This window comes from Leiobunum rupestre, chromosome 2, assembly GCF_980474605.1.
Source record: "Leiobunum rupestre chromosome 2, qqLeiRupe1.1.hap1, whole genome shotgun sequence".
Classification (NCBI taxonomy): Eukaryota; Metazoa; Arthropoda; class Arachnida; order Opiliones; family Sclerosomatidae; genus Leiobunum; species Leiobunum rupestre.
The window spans coordinates 42,165,278-42,181,394 of record NC_143385.1 but is presented as its reverse complement, the minus strand read 5'-3'; the positions used below and the strand labels follow the sequence as shown (position 1 = coordinate 42,181,394).

General features: G+C 40.1%; 1 pseudogene; it reads right to left on the bottom strand.

The window, feature by feature from the left end:
* Nucleotides 1-8,994: 8,994 nt before the first annotated feature.
* Nucleotides 8,995-9,834, bottom strand: LOC149957550 (uncharacterized; annotated as a pseudogene).
* Between the last annotated feature and the right edge of the window lie 6,283 nt (nucleotides 9,835-16,117).

The following is a 16,117-nucleotide window of genomic DNA, read 5'->3' as shown; positions in this document are numbered from 1 at the left end:
GAAAAACCGCTTGCTTACCGTTCCTCTTAAAATTGAGATTCCATGCATCAACAGTACATATATAAATACCTAGATAACCCGGCAAATTTAATAACGCATGACGAAACCGTCGCTCTAGGACGAGAAGCTTTGGAATCTGGTAGATCAATACTTGTGATTAAAGGGTCCACAATATTAAGCTCGTTAGTACCAGATATTATTAAATGTACATCTATAGACGTAATGCACACTTATGTCTCTTTGGCTGGAATGGTCTCATTCCGCAGAACCTTACTCATTATATAACGTAAGAAGCACAATCGATGAGCGATTGCAAGCCATTTGTCCTCATTCTTTTGTACAAAGAACTCCTCGCTCAACCTCTGATATTGCGTATTGGAAAGCCACATAATGTAAATATTTCCTTTTGTACTATTCAATTTCTTTGCTTTTCGATTTAATGTCAAACGCATATTTAGAACACCACGCTTTATTAGTTCACGCTATCTATATTTTTTCAAAACCAAGTTCTAGAACTTGATACTTCTGCTATTACGTTATGTCAGAGTGTTTGAACAACTATATGGTGCGAGACATATGAGTTCAAATATACACCAATTGCTTCATTTAGCGGACACATATGTTGAGTTAGGGCCATTGCTTGAAACTTCTTGCTTTCAATTTGAAAATCTTAATGGCTTAGTAGTTAAAATGTGTCACGGTACACAGTCCTTTCATACTCAGATTGTGTTCTCAACTAGTCATTTTATAGCCATTCCTATACTTAGACAAACGTTAATAGAAGGTTCAAGTGTTTGGAAGTATTGTAAAGATATGTCAAGAAAAGGCATGAAACATTTAAAATTATCTGAGAAAATAAGTGAGGACATCACGGTAGTTGGTTTCGCAAAGAGACCTGATCTTTTGCCTTTTTACATTCGTCAAGCTTTTTCACAGGTTAAAAATATTGTCTATCACAGTGAATTTTACACTTGAACCCAAAAGCACGTTACTATGTACGTGAAATATGAAATTTTGAACGGCAGTACTTTTTTTGGGAAAATTAAATATATCGTGAAGAATGTGCCAATTTGCAATTGCCAAATTAACTTTGTGTGTTTAAATACATTCTACGCAATTGTTCAAACATACAAAACAAGTACGCCATTCCAAACGGGGCCCGTTAATAATTTTTTGGTAAAACATTTAAACAAAAATTTATAACATTCTACACATAAAAGCAATAGACTTAAAAGAATTGTTCACTTATTCCATGTTTCAATATAGATAATGATGATTCAGTGTTTATTATTGAACCAGCCAATTTAATAGAAGCAGATTGAATTTTTTGTGTCATTTTCCATTTTACTTCTATGTATTTGTGCATCGACTTTTTAACTTGATTCGTTGTTTTTTGATGAGATGTATCATATTTGTTATTCCTCGTTTTTATCTATCGCAACTATAGTTTGTTAGTAAGACAAAATTTGGTATTTAATACTTTTTTAACCAGCGAAAACTGAGAAATTTATTGTTACGTCTTTTTAAAAATATAAAGTGGTGTTCTCTTGGTGATGTTAAGACTGTAAACAATTATACAGGGTGTCTTTATTTGCTCGAAAAAGTTTTTTTTTCTTCAAAAACTATGTTTTCTAGAAAGTTGAAATTTGTACTGTACATTATACGTGCCGGGGGACACATTCGACCAAAATTGCATCTAAACCGAAAAATATTTTCACGTTTTTTGAAAATTAAAATTTTAACCGCTAGGTGCTATGAGAAAATTGTAGAGCGTCACCGAAAACGTACAAATAGCGTTGGCGCGAAAAAATTAGACGTCTTTTTCACTGACAACATACAACTTGAAAAAGTGACAAGTTGGGCAAGCTAAAATAACTTTTTTTGAATTCCATTGGGAGAGTAGTGTAACTTTATGAAAGTCAGAAATTTTTTAATCTGGTGTTTAATGCAATAAACACCGCTGAAAAATCGAGGAGACAATGGCGAAGAAGGTATTACACGATTTAATTTCGCAGGATGAAAAATGCGAATTTTATGAAAAATCAAAGAGACATTTTATTTATCTACTTAGAAACAAAATTTATAAGTACGTTTCGAAAATACCACTTTCTGCTGCGATGCATGCTTGGGCACGAACAATCATATTGTCGAAGTCGGCTTGAATCATTTCCTGGGTTATTTCCCGGAAAGCGCTTACAATTCGTAGACGCTGCTCTTCAAGGGTCTCAACCGGAGTGGCGTACACCTTGTCCTTGACGAAGCCCCAAAGAAAGAAATCCAACGGAGTCGGATTGGGCGACCTTGCTGGCCAGTGTACGGGACCGTTTCTCCCTATCCATCGTTGTGGAAATTCTCTCACGGCTCTGTGGTAATGAGGTGGGGCACCGTCTTGCTGAATACACAGTCTTGCTCGTTGCGCCAACGGCAGTTCGTCAAGTTGTTGTTCTAGCTCATTTCTCAAGAAATCTAAATAACTCTGGCCATTTAGATTTTGCGGTAAGAATACTGGACCAATTAACCGGTTTCCAACAAGACCAATCCAAACATTCAAGCGCCCAAATTGAAATTGGTGACGGTGTTCATATCCCCAGTGTGGATTTATGTCTTCCCAAACATGATTATTTTGGTGATTGTAAGGGCCGTCCCTTGCAAACTAGGATTCATCCGAGAATAGCATGTTGCGAAGGAATTGTGGGTCATCGTGCACGGAATTCAGCAGCCAGTTGCAAAACTCCAGCCGTTGTTGAGCGTCTCCATCTCGTAAACCGTTGCTCTGTAAGGATGGTACTTATGCCTATGTAAAATTTCCCAAATGCGAGTTTTAGTGCAAGCCAAATCCTTAATCGCCACGGCACAACTACTACGTGGGTATGCGACAAAATATTAAACGGTGTTTTCAAAGTCCAAATCCCGCTGACCAGGCCCACGAAATCGAGGTTGTACGCTGCCATACTGCTGAAAGTCATTTACAGCTCGACTTACAGTAGTTATGGATGGTCTTCTATCTGGATGTCGTTGCTCAAAGATCTCACTCACTCGTCGTAGATTTCTTTCACCACTAGTTCCGTATGATCAGCTCTGGAATATTGAGGCATGATTGATTACGACAATTATGTTACACAGTTTGTATTACAGTTATTTAAATACTAAATAAATTTAAGGTTTTTACTGACCTTTAAACCTGTGGTCTATTTATCTTCTCGCCTATCAGGGTTAAAATAGGTTTCGAATACGACTAAATGCAAACACAGGCCTATTCGATTAAAAAACTAACAGGAAAAGTCAATAGCTAAATGAGCCAGATTGTGGTTTCAAAAAGAGTGCCACGCCTCATGACCCCCGAAATGTGAAATACTGTATTTCAAAACGATGAATAGGGTGAAACGGTTCGGCACATTGGCCAGCAAGGTTGCCAGATCTTACGTAATTTAAATCGCCATTAATAATTTAATTAATTTAATTTCTTCGTCATTGTCTCCTCGATTTTTCAGCGGTGTTTATTGCATTAAACACCAGATTAAAAAATTTCTGACTTTCATAAAGTTACACTACTCTCCCAATGGAATTCAAAAAAAAGTTATTTTAGCTTGCCCAACTTGTCACTTTTTCAAGTCGTAAGTTGTCAGTGAAAAAGACGTCTATTTTTTTTCGCGCCAACGCTATTTGTACGTTTTCGGTTACGCTCTACAATTTTCTCATTGGCAATAATCTTATAGCACCTAGCGGTTAAAATTTAAATTTTCAAAAAACGTTACAATATTTTTCAATTTAGATACAATTTTGGTAGAAAGGGTCCCCCGGCACGTATAATGTACAGTACAAATTTCACCTTTTTAGAAAACATAGGTTTTGAAAATAATCACTTTTTCGAACAAAAAAAAAACACCCTGTATAACAGCTTGGATTTTATCACAAGTTTTTTTAACGCAGCTTGTCTTTGTTTTGCATAAAAAATTTACTAACGTGTTATTATTATAGATTTGACTGGGCAAAAATATACTTGATCCGCGTTAAACTATTATGCATAATTCAGGTTATATTGAATTTAAGAGCTCCCATTATTCTAAGCAATGTTTTTATTAAAAAATGCATAATTAATACCGCCTTATATCTTGGTTTTCAATAAAAATTAACTTCGGGTTTTCCCTTAAACACGAAAGTTTACTTTCCCGACGCCTACATACAATTCGATATGTTGTCAGAATTTATAGCCCGGTGTACCGGTATCAAAAAACCACACCACCGGAGGCCTATCATCAGAATGCCCTACGCCAGCGTCCACAAGCCCGGACAGGTGACAAAACCAGCATGGGTAGCAGAACCCTACTACTGATGGTCGCACCCTCGACGCAAGCCGCTCAACCCAGCAGAAGATGCAACAATGGGACGACCAGCCCGCCACTTCGCACACAGCAGTGGGATAAAGAACGGATGCTCTAGCAACTCCGGCCGACACCCCACCTACAGAGGCAGGGAGCCAGGCCCTTTGGAGAGAGCGCCTAAAGGGGAACGGCAGGCACACAGCAGCCCGCATAACCCGGCACAGCTGGCACCGGAGATCCCGGTGTGATCCAAAAGGCAGGGAGATGGGTCCGCCGTGCCCTCATACGGAGGCCCGCAGCCCCACAGCAGGCAACCCAATCCGCCGAGGCGGCCAGTTTGCCCGGCCCCTCTTCATTAGCCTGGGCCGAAGCCCAGTATCCAGCCCACACCTGACCGAAGTCGAAGGTTGGAGATAGGACCCTTTGGACGGAGCTAACATCTCCCAGTGCGCCACCGCCCTTATGGGTTACAAGAGCCGGACCCCGACTCCCCGGTAAAGCCACCAGTTATTGCACACTCCGACCCCTTGAGGGCCACATACAATTCGATAGAACCGTTTTTTTTTTCATTGATGTCGCCACAGAAATGACCTTCAAAGAAAATTCCCCTTCTTCACCTCAGTGTGGTACCGCGCCAGCCCAACAGAACAAGTGGGCCCGGCAGTCCCAAATAGTAGTCTCACACGAGCTTATCTAAAGCGCCACTTAAAACAATAAAGAGATTGACGTAGATAGAAGTCGGCGTTTGAATAAGAAATTATCCAATTATCCAAAAAATATACGAAAGAACCGATTATTTTTGCATGTTAAATCGTTGTTTATTCGTATAAAATTTTCATAAATAACAATTAACCCAACTTTTTATGGTTAATCGAAATTTTGCCTGTTAATTTATTCGTTCCGCCGACCTCTAGACGTAGAAGACAAGGATCGCATCGCCACTTATAACAATAACGAGATTGACGTAGAAGACGAGGAACGCAGCGCCACTTATAACAATAACGAGATTGACGTAGAAGACGAGGAACGCAGCGCCACTTATAACAATAACGAGATTGACGTAGAAGACGAGGAACGCAGTGCCACTAATAACAATAACGAGATTGACGTAGAAGACGAGGAACGCAGCGCCACTAATAACAATAAAGAGATTGACGTAGAAGACGAGGAACGCAGCGCCACTTATAACAATAAAGATATTGACGTAGCCTATTGTTAAGTGAAATGAAACTAAACAAAATGGCAGAGCCAATAGTAGCCTCATCCCATCTCTTCCCTTGCCTGCCGCAGGTAGTGAATAGGCAAATGCAATCACGGGTTTTGTTACTCCCAATAAATATTCCAGAATGATTCCAGTTTAGTTTGGGCTTTTTTAATGCTTAGAAAGATATTTAGTGTTTTTTTAAAGCATTCTATAAAGCACCAATTACGTTCCGCACATGTATCATTATAACTCGGAAATGATTCATCCTACGGAGCTGAGGTTGGTCTCATTCGATTCTCCGCGAGTCAATACGCAATATCCAAGAGTATGGTTGGTCCTGTCCAAAATGTTGATGTAAATTTTCAATATTTATTGAAATTTCGAAAGAATTACGTTTGTGAAAGTCGTTTTGGTTATACCTCCTAAACTATTAGTCCTAGCGCTTCTCATTCGACTCAGCACTAAAAACTTCTACGGAGAAGACACCTCATTCGACCAGGCTTCAAAATTTAAAATTAAACAAAAATGTCATATTAGTGACGGAACCACGTGGTTTAGTACAAATGACGTCATACCTCGGAAACGGTACATCCTAACGGTTGGTCGGGAACTACACCAAACACGGCCGAATTCGTTCAACTCAAATTTCGGGGCAATGTTGTCCACCCCGCATCGCTGAGGACTCATCGGATCCTCAAAGTAGGCACAAAATTTTTTTAAGCCACATTGCAAGTTGGGACGAATTTTGTCGCTGGGGAGCCCTTTTTGGGTCTCTTTTACCCGTACTAATTGCATTACCGAATATTACTTCTACGGCGTTGCTGCGTCCCCCGAAAATATCACGTTACATATTTGGACGAATTATATGGTATACAATTCGTCCAAATATGAAACGCCGTAGAAAGAATATTAGGCAATGCAATGGTTAGGGCGCTCCCAAGGTGAGACAAAAAGGATTTTTTAAGGGAATATCACCTCAAAGGCGTTCTTTGTGGAAGACCCCCACCATATAGGGATTACCTCCTAAACAAATCTACAAGTAGCTCTGAAATAGATCAATTTACTAATACCGTGCAGATAACCAGCAAAAAGGGGCAATGTACATGATAGGTTTGGCGGTTTTTTTCCCGCTTTTCATACTAGATGGTGACACCGTAGAATTTCGTATTTTTGTCTTCGTCAAAAAAATCGTCTGCATTTGTTTTCACGTGTGGAGTTCCATCTAAAATGTTTCTTTATCATAATTAGTCGGAGGATATTAATTTTTTTCCGTGCTGTTTATGCTGTAAAATAGGGATGCACCGATATGGGTACAGCCGATATATCGGCTAATCGTGGCCGATAATATCGGCCTAGGATAGCCGATATATCGGCCGATATTAACAAAGTTACCTATCACAATATTATGCTTTTTTGTTTACTCTCGTAACCACCTGTTAAATAGACTAAAGCCGAGTGGTTGTGGCAATAAATGTTTTCCATTAATTAGTTAGTTGAGTATCGCCTTTTTTTAAATTTTAATGTTTTTCTAATACCAGAAGTATCGGCTAATATCGGCCTCGCTTAAGCCGATATTGGCCGATACCGATATTTGAAAAATTAGCCGATATATCGGTGCATCCCTACTGTAAAATGAATATAAACAGTGCTTTAAATTATGGCGAGATATATCCTATAACTGGATATAAAATCCATTAAAAATATACCTAAAATTACAATGGAACATGTTGACCAATTTTACAAATCTAGGTGTGATACAAGTAAACATTATGATAAAAGTTATCTATATCTAGTCGAAGGCTATATAAATCCTGGTGGTTTACTGTCAAAACCAGATAAGTAAGTAGTTAATTATATCAACCTAACAATTGTATCTATATATTTTTGTTAGAATTTTTCTAGGGAAAATGATAAAGTGTTTGTAAAAACACAATGTTTCCGTAGCTTCAAAAAGAATGAAAACCCACATAAAGTCATGGCAGCTCTGAGGATTTCAGAACCAAAAATATTGGATGCAAACTGTTCATGTGTTGCAGGTATCAAAGGAGCATGCAACCACGCAATTTCGCTAATGCGTTTGCTAACTGTGCTGACATTGAAAAACGTTGATGTTCCACCAAATGAATTATCGTGTACAGTGGAACCGCCCAAGAGGGGACAAAATAGCTCCACTTTCGGTGATGGATTTAAATACTCAAGCTCCAAGAGAGAGTGGTTCCGAAAAACCCATTTACTGCCGCATGTACCAGACAACCACTGATGTTCCGGATGAACATAAAGTTGCATTAGCTACTTAAGAATTAATAAGCAATCTCAATTTGGATGGTTGGGCTAGTCTTCTTCCAAACCCTGAAGTCTCAACTTTGGTTGAGACCAAGATGGGTTATGCACCTAAAGGCTCTTTTTTGAGCTTTGAATGAAAGTGGGTTTGAAGTAATACACAACCTCCAACGGTATCAAATGGATCGAGCAATGTTTATTCCAGCAGAACGATTTCCAATACCTAATCTTTCTGACAACTGTCAATCATTGCCATGGAGAGTTAGTTGCCTCCCGAAGGGATACAACCCTTCAGCATTACAGATATTGCTGGTAAAAATAATTACACTAAATTTTCAAATTACAATATTAAAAAATTTTAAATATAAATTTTATTTTTACAGAAAAATGAAATTTCTTTCAAAGAAGCCAGATATTTAGAGGAAAATACCAGGAACCAAGCAGACTGTGATTTATGGAAACAAGCTCGTTCTTGGAGGCTCAATTCATCATCCCATGGACTAGTTATTAATAGAAGGAACCAAAAATGGACTGATGCTGGTTTGCGTAATCTAATTGCACCTAAGGATATTGGGCATTTGTTGGCAATTAAATATGGAAAAAAATTCGAATCCATAGCTAGACGAAAGTATGAAGAGCAAATGAAGGTGCTAGGACATAACGTAAGAGTCTACTCATCTGGCTACATCGTCGACCCGAGTCAACCCTGGCTAGGCTCATCTCCAGATGGTTTGGTTTTCGACCCTAAAGAGAATATACCCTTTGGGGCTTTAGAACTGAAATGCCCCTGGTCCTTAAGAGAAAAAACCCCATCAAAATTTATAGAGAATGGGTTTCATGATAAAATGATTTCTGGTATACTCTCTTTAAACCCAACTCACAATCACTATTATCAAATACTGAGCCAAATGTTAGTGTCTGAATTACGTTGTTGTGATTATGTCACGTTCTTTCCTGCTGGAATGATAATTTTAAGGGTGCATTTTGATGAAATTAGGTGGAGAGAAGTAAGTAAAGTCATGAAAAACTTCTATTTTAGTCATATGTTACCGAAACTAGCCGAAACAACTTTATGTTAAAATTAAATAAATATTAACTAAAGATCATTTGTTTCTTTTATAAGTTCCTAGACATGTACCTGGTTTTAAATAAAAGACATTTTTTTAATATTTTAAAAAGATCATTCATTTATTCATCATTGGTCAAATCTACCGTTGGAGGTTCTTCAAAACTAACCTCAGCTGAAGCACTAAGACTGGTGTCTAATGAATAGTTTTCTGGTTCTATAATTTCTTCTTCGAAGTCCTCTCCATTCAAATCAAGGAAATTGTCTTCGTTATCATGGACTTCGTCCTCATCCCATTTAAGAGTGTCATCCAGGGTTTCATTGTTCAAACTATCGCCTGTAATTTCTTTACTCCGAATGATCGGAGTTTGAAAATTTGTTAGTATTGCCACTATGGTCCATAGTTGGTTAACTACTGGTACAAGACTAAGTGGGATTGGGCGGTCAAAAATATGAAACCCCATAATTCTAGCTATTCTGCGTTCCACGTGAATTCTTAGAGCTGCTATTTTTTGGGTCTCTTCAAGCTCTGCTTTGGTGAACTGATTTCTATTGCCCAAAAATGGGGGTATATTAAGCTTCACGTTAATTTTATCAAGTAGTTTATCAATAATTAAACCTTTATCAGCCATAACAGAGTCATTTGGGGAAAAGTCTAAAGTTAAAAAACCACTTCTGCGTGTTATTTCTTGATCTGAAATTGAGCCAGTGAGTAAATGTGAAACAAAAGTTACATAACCGTTAGGACTAACACCAAGTAGGCCCTTCAAAGTATTGCACGACTTATAATTGGAATATGTTCCAGATTGTAACACTAATGAAGACGGTGTCTAGCACTTAATTTCTGTCGCGTCTAACAAAACACGAGTGGTGGGATAGTTCATTTTGAATTCTTAAGGCATTGTAGCATCAATGCTTTCTCGTGTAGGCCATATGTTTATTTGACCTAATCTAAAATACATGAAATTTATCCATGTATTATAGATATTACTGATAGTGCTTGATGAAACAGCAAATCTTTGCGCTAAATAAAATAAACAGTCCGGGCCTTATACGCATCAAAACAATTAAAAATTGGTCACTGACATCCAACTTTCTAGGACGCCCAGCCGGAGATACTTTAGTGGGAACGCCTTGTTTGTCTTTTCCACTCTTCCAAAGAATAACATTTTCACCATTTTCCCCCGGATTAAGAAATTCTAATAGTGCCATGAGTTTCTTGTATGTTGGCAAGCCCGTGTAGAATAATATATTATCATCGCTATCTTTAATATTGTCAATACTGAGCTTTGAATCTTTAATTTTTTTTCAGCAAGCTCTCGTTTCCTGGTTTCATCTTTAAGCGTAATTTCAGCTTGCCTAAGTTTATGATTCGCAACATCCAGTTTATGTTTTAGTATCTCAATTTCAGCCTTTAGATCTTCAATGTTTTCCAAACAAGTGCAACACGACTCGGATGGTATTTGTATAACTGCCTCTTCAATTACAAGTTCTTTCTGTTGATGGTCGTTTATGTTTATCTTTCTAATCATTTCATTTAAAATGTCTTGTACAATGATGTTTTCATCTGTAGTAAAGTTTGGAAAAGTTTTCGGCTTCTCTAGAGATACACTTGGTTGTTTTGGTGAAACAGTATTTCCCTCTTCCGAGTTTACTGCTACAGAATTTCCATGGCTAAAATCCCAGTCAAATACGCTAGGTACAGCACCATCTTTTAACAGCTTTCTTTAATTAACTCGACATGACATATAATCAGAGGTTTTAAAATGGTGAGAACAAACAAAAATGTTTGTCACGTTTGGAGAGTAAATATAATCGCGACGCCTTATTCGCTTGAGCCAAAATTGTCTTGTCACCTGATCTTTGGGTACTTTATGATATGACACCTTTATTAAAATTCATGACTTCGCAATTTTAATTATTAAATTGAAGTTGTAATAGTCTTACAATTTTTGATGGCATTCGCTGCTTGCAACCCAGCACACAACAAACTTTTCCCATTATGACTTTAACCAAGGCTTATTATCACTTGAATATAAATAATCAATATCTTAAAAAAATACTTATTTAAAACTTTCAATTTATAGAAAGTAACACTAAAACAGTAATAAAAGTCTTACTTATCGTATTGATACTATTTTTTGCTCAATTCAATAAAACAAATTTTTTTTAACTTGGAATAAACACTGAGAATCTGAGAAGCATTCCACAGAAATACAATTTCTAAAAAAAAGATTTTGACCAATCAACCACTTCGATGCAAGTGCCATCTATAGGCGCTTTAAGATATTAAGAGACGAACCTATGATGATTGAATAAGTAAAGGGGTCTATCTCAATAGCAAATGGACAGAGGGTCAATCGCGGAACCTTTAGTGGGCGATATAGAAATAGTAGCTTATATTCCCTTTAAGAGTTTTATTACCTAGATTATAGGCTCCCCCCCCCCCCGACCCCGGCTGACTTTATATCTTTTAAGCCCAGCACGTTTCTGGCCCCCGAATGTTGTAAAGATAACACTGACCTAATTAAAATGTTTGATTAAAGATTTTGGAAGAGGTGCTTCAAGTTTTATAAAATAATTATTAACTTGGATCAACAACTTTAATTTAATGCCATAATTTGTGGCATTTAGTTGTTATTAAGTTATCCAGTAGAAAAATATTTGTTACAACATTTTAAACCTTATTGCAATAAAATCACAAACGTAAAACCAACTTAAAATGTAAAACTTTAATACTTTAAATTATACGGTACACAAATAATAACAATAAAAAAACCCCACACGAACACTTAGGGCAGGGAGTACAAACAATCACCTAAGGTGGCGCCCGGAGGGAAAGTGTTTAGTACTGAGGCCGCATTGCCTCTGCACCGCGATGGCGATCCGTTGCAAGAGGAAAGTCACCGACCGATGCTCGCCTGTGACCTCCTTGATCCGACGGCCTATCGAATGGATCAAGGCCAGACCATCCCGCCCGAAGGATCCCAGGGTTGCAACCGTGACAGCAGTAAAGATGAACCGATTTTCCAAGCCCGCGTATTTGGAGTTCTTCCGTAATTCGGCCTGGGTTGCCGCCCAGAGGGGGGCTGAAGAGGAAGACGCCAAGTAGGACGGGGATAGAGGGTCGGTGCACGTAAAGTCCCAGACCAGGGATTTTCCACCGGACCATGGGACCAATGTCATGCCATCGGGTCGTTTCCCATCGTCCCGCGACAGGCCGGGGGGTTCAAGAATGGCCGGAACACCGGCAGAAATGAGGGCGCGTTTAAGTAGGTCATTGACGGAGCCGTGGCGCGACAGCCGACCAGAGCTTCGTTTGCAACTCAAACCGTGGGTGCCCAAGGAGTCCACACGGCTACCACAGTTGCAAACGTGCGGGACACAAATGTCGGCACCCAACCGAAGGCCGACAGCGATCCGGAAGGAGTCGTCGTCTAAGAGCGTGCCCAAAGACGGCGAAGGAAGGGCGTTTAGGCAACACCCAGAGTCCGCGGAGCTGACCGAGAGTAGCCGAGCTTTGTCCCTGTCGTTGGAAGTACGGGCGGACAACCGAGTGATAGACAGCTCGACAAGAGGGGCCTCCCACGCGCGTTGATGACTTCGGAGATCCGGCCATGGCAAGACCGCACCCGAAAGGATTTCCCACTGAGATGAAGCGTCGGAAAAATCTAACCCGTTAGGGTCGATAGATGCAGGCAGAATAGCGCGGACTAAGGCCTCCACGCTGGATACCGACGAGAGATAGGCGGGGAGAGCGAGAGTAGAGACGTGGCGAATACCCAGGCCTCCCCGAGACACGGGAAGTGACGACTGTAGCCAAGGTGCCTCGACCATGAGAGTGTTCGTAACTGTTTGCAGCGCCGAACGAAGGGTTTCGTCGAATGACGTAAGGCCAGAGACGTCACGCCAAACGGGGGCGCTGCGGAGGAGATACGATAGCTTCGGGATAGCAATTGAGTTTTTCAATAGAAAAAAACCCTGATGGGCAGATATTTGCTGAAGATTTCCGACCATGGTAATTCAAGGCCTCGGCCTTAGAGGACAAGCAAGTGGAGATAGCCTCGTCCGAAAGGGGAGCTCCTATGAGGATGTATTCGGAGCGCGATAATAGTTTAACGCCAGGAGCCACCGCATGGAACATAGATTGGTAGTGTTGAAGGTCAAAGCCGCCGGGGTTTAGGAGTAATAACTCGCATTTGGAGGGGTTGAGCTCCAGGCCGATATCAGCGGAAAGTTCTTGGAGAAGTAGCAGGTCGTCGAGGACGGAACGTGGACTGCCGCCCCGCGTTGAATCATCGAAGTACCAGATGTTAAGCTCAGATCCCATGCGGGAAGCCACTCTATGCACAAGGAGGCAAAAGAGCGCTGGACCCAATGGGTCGCCCAGCTGAACACCCCGTTCGGATGACAGGATTGATTCACCGTAGGCGAGATGTGATGTCGCCCTATAGCATTGGCGTAAGAACCAATAGAGGTCGGGGGTATCCTTGCGAACGCATTCAAGTAGACGGTCTCGTCGGATCATGTTGAAAGCGTTTAAGAAATCGACTTTTAGTAAAACAGTGGGAGCCTGATGAGGGTGGTTAACGTAGCGCCAGGCGACGTGAGCCGCGGCTTCGCCCCCCCCTCCCATGAGTACCGAACCCCAACTGCGATGGACGAAAAAAAGGGCCGAGAATTGGCGCAATATGCGAGCAAGCTAACTTGGCTACCAGACGCCGAACGGTATGGCCAACAGCGATAGGACGGATACCCCCGTCCTTCTTCTTGAGAGCGCACAGGGAGGCGCCGTACAGCACAGGGCAGATCTCCTGAGGGACGAGGCCATCGAGCATAAGATTACATAGTCTCGTGAGCGACTTCAGCAGACAATCGCCGGATACCCCAGAATTTGGGCCTGCAAGATCCTTGAGGTGCTGAGGGGACAACGAATCGAGGCCCCCGGCGGAGCCGGCTGGAAACGATTGCAGAGCTGTGCGGACGGCTGAGTCAGAGACGTTTAAGGCAGACAAAGTTGACCGATCATTTTAAAAATAATATGTAACTTCCTGACTACAAAAAACCAACTAATTTCAAACTTGAAAAAAGAAGTATTTTCCTAACAACTTATTACCCCTTCAACTAGTAACTCGTAATATGCTGACAACTTGAGCCTACTTAATACCAAGTTAATATCAACTAATAATGTGTATACAAACTGAAATCCAACTTATTTTTTGGTAAGTGTAGATTCAGGAGAATCGTATTTAACGTAAATGTTCATTACATCAAACCATTCATTCACTGTTTCTATGAATTCGGCTGTTTTACTCGAGAGCCCCATTCTTTTGACAGCTGTTGCCACGTTATGAGATAACCTTACATTTGGTCTTTGTATTTTAACACAGTTGAAATGCATAGTAGTAAGTTTTGGGCACATTTTGATTTCACCATTATCTTGTCTAACCATTTGTAAAACTGGTTCGTCTGAAATTTTTCGGTCATCAAGAATAAATCCTGTATCCAAAAACCAGTTTCTTATTAACTTTAATAGATGGGGAGCGTCAGCAAAACAATTTTTTTCTTAGAGTCAGTTGGGTTTGAAAAGCATGTCCTATTTAAAGATACCCCTAATTATCTCCGAAACCCCTAATTATCTCCGAAACCCCTGATAACCACCACCCATATCATTTACACAGGCGACTACTTCAACCCCCGCTTTTTTCAACTCTAATATGGCAGAGGATAAAATAGCCTAAAGCCCGATTTTGACTTGGCGGATTTTGGGGCGGAAAAACTCGGTGTCGACGGCAAGCGATTTTATCGATCCGCTCTCCGCCAGCGGTGACGCATTTTCACTAGGCGAATTTTATCGGAAGATTTTTGGCGCTTTTTATTCCGATTTGGAAAACGAAGCTCGTGAGTCGCCCCTTCGAAACCACGTTTGCGTAGGCCTAAACATGGATGATTTATCAGACAACAACGAATTAATAACTAAAGCACATATAAGCCTGATAAATTTCCTTTTATTCTACACCAATTATCGAGTTCAAAAACAGAGCTGATATGAAAGGTCGGTTTGGGTAAAAGAAATTTATAAGAGAAAACAACCAGGCTACTTGGTGAAAGAAATTTGATTTCGTGATAGGGAGAACCATTTTCGGTATGTTTACTCAATTTTACTTAAGGTAATTGATTAATGAAATATACTAAATTGTATTTTCGAAGGTTTTTTCGGATGTTGGCCGATCAATTTGACAAGCTTCTTAAATTGGTAGGACCAACCGAGGGGCTGATCACTCCGCGTAATCGGTGTACAGAGCCGTACCTTTGACTGTACTAATGGGATTACGCGTATTCTTTGAAGTCCCTGCCTTTGGCAGTGCTAATCTAAGCGTAATCTGGTGTACAGACTTTCTAAGAGTGGTTAGCCCCTCGGGACCAACAATAGCAAAAAAGGACACTAAGTTTAGAGCTGCCATTCCCCTAGCTGAACTAACAGTGCGGTAATTTAATTTAATTGGTATGGCCAGCTTAACAGTAAACAAAATTATTAACTAGCTTTTTTCAAACCTAGGTATTTGGCAAGTGGTGATATGAAAATAAGTTTATCATTTGGATTTAGAATAGCAATATCATCCAAGAAACATGCGCTTCAATTTGGAAAATATTACAGCCACTTCATATTAAAATGCTACCAAACGTACCCGAATGGTTAAAGATAGCGGAGGGTTTTGAACGTAGGTGGAATATGCCACATTGTTTAGGCGCTATTGATGGCAAACACGTAATGATTGAATGAACTGCGAAATCTGGTTCGAAGTACTTTAATTATAAAGGCACATACAGTATTGTTTTACTAGCACTGTGTGATTCCCAATATCGCTTTACAATGGTGGATATAGGAGCTTTGGGTAGTCAAAGTGACGGGGGCATATTTTCTGCCTCGTTGTTTGGACATAAATTGAAAAAATAACACATTGATACTACCAGAAAATCGTTTGTTACCAAATAGTGATATTCCATTTCCCCAGTATATTGTTCAAGTCGAGCGAGAAGAGTGATCGAAAATTCTTTTGGAATTGCTGCTGCACGATGGCGTATATTTCGCTAGGCTATTAAAGCCTGAAAATTTAGATAATATCATAAAGGCAGTTGTGTGCCTTCACAACTTTATGATTACTGAGGAACTGAGTAAAGTGCCCCAAGAAAGAAAATACGATTGTCCTGGATTTTCAGACGCAATGGATAGTGATGGAAATA